The following is an 8,555-nucleotide window of genomic DNA, read 5'->3' on the forward strand; positions in this document are numbered from 1 at the left end:
CGTGTCTCGCTTTTAGTCATCAGAAGGGTACTCAAATTGACCACAATGTCCCTAACACACAAACACGCTTTCGCATCGGCGGATTGCCGCAGCACACCCGCTGCTGATCCGACAGTCTACTTGAGACGACGGACAAGAGCCCGGCGCGCGTACTCGCGCGGCTCTCCAAAACCACTCGGCCAGTGCCAGGGACAGCTTTCGGCGCCGGAGCCGCAACAATTCTACTCGAGGCGGAAGACGAAGCCAGCAAGAGCCTGGCCGCAAGTGCGTTCAAGTTTCGAGACTTCAGTCCCTCGTCTGTCCGTAAATCCTCTTTCGACGTGCGGCGCCTTCCCAAAGCGCACAAGTCCGTTAACCGCGGAACGCGTCCGACGTAGCAAAGCCGCGTTTCCTCTCGTACTTCGCAGCAGCGCCGCCTTTCCCTCGGCGGCGGGCGAATAGCCTGCCAACGTCGTCGCATTCAACCGCGATCTCGACATCTCGCGCGTCACGAGCAGGAGCCGACCGGCAGCCTCCGGCCCTGTCGGGCTCGGTGGCACTTGCCGCGGAGGACGGGAGGGCGTTATGGGCCACGGTTCCTATTGTACTTGGCAGCCACACCCTCGTACCGCCAGTTCCATGACCGACCGAATGCCGCGCCGTTCCTTCAGTACTTGGGCAGCAACATAGTCGGGTCGTTACTCCATACTCGCCGCAGGAAGCGACCGGCAGCCGCCAGCCTTTTCAGACTCGGCGGCGTTTGCCGCGGAGGACGGGAGAGCGCTTGCACCGCAGTTCCAACTATGAATGATGGATGGCAGGCAGCTTTAGCTCTCGACCGCCAGTTCCTTGACCGACCTCTACCGTTCCTCTCGTACTGGGCAAAGCTTTGTCGGGTCGTCTTACTCCCATTCCGCGCATGAGCGTCGAGGCGGACTGAAAGCCCACCCATGAAAGTGCGTTACGCCGTTTGTACCCACGGGCGCGGCCAAGCCAACCGTCCAAGGTTGCAGCCGCCGCCCGCTGGGCGCAACAAATTGGGCACGGGGCGCCCCTCAGAATTCAGGCAGTCCCCGCGCATGTTCGGGTATAGCCGTCCCCGCGTCCAAGCGGGGACAGCGGCGGAAAGCGTCGGGCGCAGCGAGCCGCTCCACCCACACGGGGCAGAAACGATCGTCACCCTTCACAGTCCGGTAATGATCCTTCCGCAGGTTCACCTACGGAAACCTTGTTACGACTTTTACTTCCTCTAAATGATCAAGTTTGGTCATCTTTCCAACAGACCGGCGCAACCGAAAGGCCGCGCCGGACATCGGTCCGAAGACCTCACTAAATCATTCAATCGGTAGTAGCGACGGGCGGTGTGTACAAAGGGCAGGGACGTAATCAACGCGAGCTTATGACTCGCGCTTACTGGGAATTCCTCGTTCAAGGGGAACAATTGCAAGCCCCTATCCCAATCACGAAAGAAGTTCCACGGGTTACCCAGTCTTTTCAGACAGGGATAAAGACACGCTGCTTCCTTCAGTGTAGCGCGCGTGCGGCCCCGGACATCTAAGGGCATCACAGACCTGTTATTGCTCTGTTTCGTGCGGCTAGGAGCCGCTTGTCCCTCTAAGAAGGTTGTAAGGTGCTGGGAACCCCGCACCTATTTAATAGGCTAGAGTCTCGTTCGTTATCGGAATTAACCAGACAAATCGCTCCACCAACTAAGAACGGCCATGCACCACCATCCACCGAATCAAGAAAGAGCTCTCAATCTGTCAATCCTCCCAGTGTCCGGGCCGGGTAAGTTTTCCCGTGTTGAGTCAAATTAAGCCGCAGGCTCCACTCCTGGTGGTGCCCTTCCGTCAATTCCTTTAAGTTTCAGCTTTGCAACCATACTTCCCCCGGAACCCAAATACTTTGGTTTCCCGGAAGCTGCCCGCCGAGTCATTTGAGTAACTCAGGCGGATCGCTGGTTGGCATCGTTTATGGTCAGAACTAGGGCGGTATCTGATCGCCTTCGAACCTCTGACTTTCGTTCTTGATCAAAGAAAACATTCTTGGCAAATGCTTTCGCAGTAGTTCGTCTTGCGACGGTCCAAGAATTTCACCTCTAGCGCCGCAATACGAATGCCCCCGTCTGTCCCTCTTAATCATTACCTCGTATTCCAAAAACCAACAGAACAGAAACGAGGTCTTGTTCTATTATTCCATGCAAGTTTATTCAGGCGACTCGCCTGCGTTGAGCACTCTAATTTTTTCAAAGTAAAAGCACCGGCCTTCTCGAGGCACACAATGAAGTGCACCAAGAAAGGACCGGCATGATGTTCAGTCCGAGCCGTCGCATCGGGTAGATGCACTACTCGTCTGGAACTGAGATCCAACTACGAGCTTTTTAACCGCAGCAGCTTTAGTATACGCTATTGGAGCTGGAATTACCGCGGCTGCTGGCACCAGACTTGCCCTCCAATTGATCCTCGTTAAAGGATTTAGAGTGTACTCATTTCAATTACGGGGCCTCAAAAGAGTCCCGTATTGTTATTTTTCGTCACTACCTCCCCGTGCCGGGAGTGGGTAATTTGCGCGCCTGCTGCCTTCCTTGGATGTGGTAGCCGTTTCTCAGGCTCCCTCTCCGGAATCGAACCCTGATTCTCCGTTACCCGTAACAACCATGGTAAGCAAGTAACCTACCATCGAAAGTTGATAAGGCAGACACTTGAAAGAAACGTCGCCGGCTCGTGGCCATGCGATCAGCACAAAGTTATCCAGAGTCACCACACAATACGGGCCGAAACCCGATCGATCTTGGTCTAATAAAAGCACCCGTCGCCCAAAGGGCTTCAGGCTCACTGCATGTATTAGCTCTAGAATTGCCACAGTTATCCAAGTAGGAAGAAACGATCTAAGGAACCATAACTGATTTAATGAGCCATTCGCGGTTTCGCCTTATTTCGGCATGTACTTAGACATGCATGGCTTAATCTTTGAGACAAGCATATGATTACTGGCAGGATCAACCAGGTAATCGTTCAACTGCGCGTCCAGCCATGCCGGACGCCGTTGTTGCGACGCCGAGGCCACCTTCAGGCGCCTCAGCACGCTTCGTTTTTGCAAAGCCCACCTCTTTGCACAGTCCGAGATGACGGCGTTCGAGCTCGCTACGGCGCCCTCCCCGCAGGGCTGGGTATCGCCACGCGGCAAGAAGCACGCACACTCTCGATAGATTCGTTGCGTCGACTCGGTCACGGCTTGCGGGATTTGCCATCAGCCCGCAGCACTGGTGGACCGATCGGCGCTTGCAACGTAGCCGAGACGGCAAAGCCGCCAAGCGACGGGTCACGCCCGCGCCTTCGGCGCTTTCTTATTTGACTCGTCCGAGGACGATGCGGAACACACCTCGATATCGTGGATACGGCGTCGTCCGACAACCAGCCCCTAACGCATCAAGCGGATGAGGCTGCAGACGATTGCCGAGGGATCCACGGGAGAGGCTCCGGGGACACGCTTGACGGGCACGGAGCCCGCCGCATATCAGACACCCAGGTCGCACGCACTCGGGGGGCGACTGCACTCCAACCCCCATATAATAGCAGCGATAAGTACCCAGACCTCCATGGGGCCGTACTCGTGGCATTTTCGACGGGGATTTGGCGGAAATCGTGCCGCACCTTGACGAACTTTGAAAGTTTACGTCGGCTGCACAGGGCCGAAGTCGTGAAAACCAACACCGCGCAAGAGGGTCGTGATCGTCAATGTTTCGCCAGCGGCGAGTACGGCTTCGCGAATATTCACGTGCCTGAACCACCGCGCATCCTGTGCTGACTTTCACGGCGAACGAGCTTTCCGCTGCCGCACTTTCTCTGCAAACGTTGTGCCACGCACGGTGCTGTGCTCCATGACCGTTGTTTTGGACGGTGGCTTGCGTACTCGTCGGCGTATTTCCACCTCTCGCGTGCACCACGGTGCCCCAGCTCACCGATTCAAGGCAAACGTGCGAGCCGCTTTCGGTATTTCCACGGAAAAGTTGCGCTGAACGTGGCTTGCGCGCGCCGCCCCGGCTGACGCGGTTTCGGACTTTGTCTCTGCGAGCGGTCGCGTACTCGTCGGCGCAATTCCCGACGTCGCCGCAGTGCGTGAATCGCACAAAACGCACCCGGACACCACAAATTGAAAAGTGGTACGATGTCGGCCGGGGCCGCATACCTCTATATAATAGCAGCGATAAGTACCCAGACCTCCATGGGGCCGTACTCGTGGCCGCCGGCGGCAGTTAGCGCCGAAAGAAATTCCTCATTTTTGCTTTTCAAGCCGTGTTTCCACCTCTCGCGTGCACCACGGTGCCCCAGCTCACCGATACAAGGCAAACGTGCGAGCCGCTTTCGGTATTTCCACGGAAAAGTTGCGCTGAACGTCGCTTGCGCGCGCCGCCCCGGCTGACGAGCTTTCGGACTTTGTCTCTGCGAGCGGTCGCGTACTCGTCGGCGCAATTCCCGACGTCGCCGCAGTGCGTGAATCGCACAAAACGCACCCGGACACCACAAATTGAAAAGTGGTACGATGTCGGCCGGGGCCGCATACCTCTATATAATAGCAGCGATAAGTACCCAGACCTCCATGGGGCCGTACTCGTGGCCGCCGGCGGCAGTTAGCGCCGAAAGAAATTCCTCATTTTTGCTTTTCAAGCCGTGTTTCCACCTCTCGCGTGCACCACGGTGCCCCAGCTCACCGATACAAGGCAAACGTGCGAGCCGCTTTCGGTATTTCCACGGAAAAGTTGCGCTGAACGTCGCTTGCGCGCGCCGCCCCGGCTGACGAGCTTTCGGACTTTGTCTCTGCGAGCGGTCGCGTACTCGTCGGCGCAATTCCCGACGTCGCCGCAGTGCGTGAATCGCACAAAACGCACCCGGACACCACAAATTGAAAAGTGGTACGATGTCGGCCGGGGCCGCATACCTCTATATAATAGCAGCGATAAGTACCCAGACCTCCATGGGGCCGTACTCGTGGCCGCCGGCGGCAGTTAGCGCCGAAAGAAATTCCTCATTTTTGCTTTTCAAGCCGTCTTTCCACCTCTCGCGTGCACCACGGTGCCCCAGCTCACCGATACAAGGCAAACGTGCGAGCCGCTTTCGGTATTTCCACGGAAAAGTTGCGCTGAACGTCGCTTGCGCGCGCCGCCCCGGCTGACGAGCTTTCGGACTTTGTCTCTGCGAGCGGTCGCGTACTCGTCGGCGCAATTCCCGACGTCGCCGCAGTGCGTGAATCGCACAAAACGCACCCGGACACCACAAATTGAAAAGTGGTACGATGTCGGCCGGGGTCGCATACCTCTATATAATAGCAGCGATAAGTACCCAGACCTCCATGGGGCCGTACTCGTGACCGCCGGCGGCAGTTAGCGCCGAAAGAAATTCCTCATTTTTGCTTTTCAAGCCGTCTTTCCACCTCTCGCGTGCACCACGGTGCCCCAGCTCACCGATACAAGGCAAACGTGCGAGCCGCTTTCGGTATTTCCACGGAAAAGTTGCGCTGAACGTCGCTTGCGCGCGCCGCCCCGGCTGACGAGCTTTCGGACTTTGTCTCTGCGAGCGGTCGCGTACTCGTCGGCGCAATTCCCGACGTCGCCGCAGTGCGTGAATCGCACAAAACGCACCCGGACACCACAAATTGAAAAGTGGTACGATGTCGGCCGGGGTTGCATACCTCTATATAATAGCAGCGATAAGTACCCAGACCTCCATGGGGCCGTACTCGTGACCGCCGGCGGCAGTTAGCGCCGAAAGAAATTCCTCATTTTTGCTTTTCAAGCCGTGTTTCCACCTCTCGCGTGCACCACGGTGCCCCAGCTCACCGATACAAGGCAAACGTGCGAGCCGCTTTCGGTATTTCCACGGAAAAGTTGCGCTGAACGTCGCTTGCGCGCGCCGCCCCGGCTGACGCAGTTTCGGACTTTGTCAACACGGGCGCTCGCCGCTTTGTCAGCGCCATCTCTTAACTGTGCGCCCTGTTTGAACGGCTACTAGCGTTCTGGAAAGCGTCCGTCCGAATTGATACACCACTTTGGCCTCGGTAGCGCTGCGATTTATGCTTCAAATTTGCGTGAAACGCTGCTTGCGCTTCCCGCCCCTGCTGATGCGATTTCGGATTTTGTAGCTGCAGGCGGGCTGTAGCTATAAAATTTGTGTGAATGCATCTGCGCGAAGCAAGTGCCCCGCTTGGTCCTCTTGCGGCATTTAATGTGAGTGTAATTCTTTCAGTTAATATGCAATACGAAGCCTCGAGCCACTTGGTATTATTGGAGGGACAGTGAGACCAATTTTGTTAAGAAATTGTTTAGAAACGATGAGGACGTGCACCTTCCAGCCATCTGCCTTCCCCATCAAAAAGTGTCCTTGCTGCGCGTAATTGGAACAAACGCTTTTCCGGGTGCATTTCAATGCAAACACACCTGTTTCTTTGCGTAAAAAAAAAAAAAAAAAAACAGATAATACTGGGGTTTTGCGTGCCAAAACCGCGGTCTGATTATGATGCACGCCGTAGTGGACAACTCCGAAATAAATTAGACTATATGGGGTTCTTAAACGTGCTCCTAAACCTTAGTGCACGGTTTATTTATTTATTTTTTTTTTTTTCATTTCGCCCCCATCGAAAAGCGGCTGCCGTGGCTGGGATTCGATCCCATGACCTCGCGCTCAGTAGCCAAACGCTATACCTACTGAGCAAACACGGCTGGTTTGTTTCTTTGTGTACTTGCTTTTGTTAGCTGTCTTTTTTTTTCAGTTTAGTTGTAACTGCTTTGCTGTTTATTCACTGTCATAGACAAGGTATAATAAAGCAAGCCACTTTTTGTTTCTTCTTTTTTTTGTATTTCTTGCCAAGAGGTTCGAGCTGTTTTTATTCCCCGGCCGCCACTGTCATCATGAAATCGAGTGTTACCTTGCGCCGTCTAGGTTTTTTACGCAATGGCGACGGACTTCGCGCTTGCTATTTCCGTAGATAGATGGCGGTAACGTGTTTTCGCATCCATATCAACAGTCACTGGCCACCGCTGATATTATTTAAACAAGTGTTCCAGCTTTCTTACGCTATGACGCACTTCGGCGTTCTTATTTCCGTACATCCATGACGTGATTTTGACTCTTTCAGTGTGGGCGCTCCTGTGTGTGTGTGCGCGCGCGCGTGCGTGCTTGCGTACGTGCGTGCGTGTATATACGTACATACATACATTTATACAGGATTTTTATGTGACTAGAACCGATGATGTTATTGACAGCGGGCAGCCACAACTCAATGAAACCAATGACATATGTGTTGCTGTCATGTGACGCTCCTTATGTTAAGTTTTATGTTGCGCCTAATTAGTTAATCAATAAGGATTAATTGCGGAAAATGTTTATTATTCACTTTAGGGCCAATTACGTTTCATTTCGTTCTTGAGGGCATTTCAAAACGACCCATCTTTTTTTTTTTTTTTTTTTTTTTTGCAGCCACACACATCCAGTGTGGTGAATTATTCCGGCGTTTATTGAAAGCCCGCGAAATGTGAAATAACCCCACGTGACTGAGCTTATGTGCTACTCTATTGCGTGCACACACACACAGTCACTCACACACGCATATATATATACGGGGGGCTTCAGCGAACACTTTCAAAAACTCTTCAATAGTGCCTGTGGCAGAATGCCCAAGTCTAGTTCATGAGCTGGTCTGCTCTAAGTGGCGGACATTACTTGCACAAGCAATTGAAATGCTTAGCCGAATAATAATGAAACAGTCACTAATTAGGTTAACTAATTACCTGATGGACCACGTTGGAATGTACAAATTGTAGCCGTGGAGTTTGCAAGGCGGATCCACTCGAAACGAATTCTCGGGATGACAACAGTTTCGAGATATTGATGTAGATAATAATGAAAGCAGCTCTCGCGTGCACCACGGTGCCCCGGCTCACCGATTCAAGGAAAACGTGAGAGCCGCTTTTGATATTACCACGGACAAGTTGCACGGAACGTCGCTTGCACGCGCCGCCCGGCTAATGTTGTTTAGGACTTTCTCAACACGGGCGCTCGCCGCTTTGTCAGCGCCATCTCTTAACTGTGCGCCCTGTTTGAACGGCTACTAGCGTTCTGGAAAGCGTCCGTCCGAATTGATACACCACTTTGGCCTCGGTAGCGCTGCGATTTATGCTTCAAATTTGCGTGAAACACTGCTTGCGCGTCCCGCCCCTGCTGATGCGATTTCGGATTTTGTAGCTGCATGCGGGCTATAGCTATAAAATTTGGGCGAATGCACCTGCGCGAAGCAAGTGCCCCGCTTGGTCCTTTTGCGGCATTTAACGTGAGTGTAATTCTTTCAGTTAATATGCAATACGAAGCCTCGAGCCACTTGGTATTATTGGAGGGACAGTGAGACCAATTTTGTTTAGAAATTGTTTAGAAACGATGAGGACGTGCACCTTCCAGCCATCTGCCTTCCCCATCATAAAGCGTCCTTGCTGCGCGTAATTGGAACAAACGCTTTTTCGGGCGCCCTTCAATGCAAACACACCTGTTTCTTTGCGTAAAAAAAAAAAAAAAACAGATAATACTGGG

The 8,555-nt window shown here is 53.5% G+C and overlaps 1 non-coding gene across 1 annotated transcript; it reads right to left on the reverse strand.

Annotated features, from left to right (window-relative positions):
• Nucleotides 1-1,173: 1,173 nt before the first annotated feature.
• On the reverse strand, nt 1,174-2,988 carry LOC119451227 (small subunit ribosomal RNA). The gene has a single exon (XR_005191752.1). It is a non-coding gene; the product is annotated as a small subunit ribosomal RNA (ribosomal RNA).
• Between the last annotated feature and the right edge of the window lie 5,567 nt (nt 2,989-8,555).

Source organism: Dermacentor silvarum, chromosome 4 (genome assembly GCF_013339745.2).
Source record: "Dermacentor silvarum isolate Dsil-2018 chromosome 4, BIME_Dsil_1.4, whole genome shotgun sequence".
Classification (NCBI taxonomy): domain Eukaryota; kingdom Metazoa; phylum Arthropoda; class Arachnida; order Ixodida; family Ixodidae; genus Dermacentor; species Dermacentor silvarum.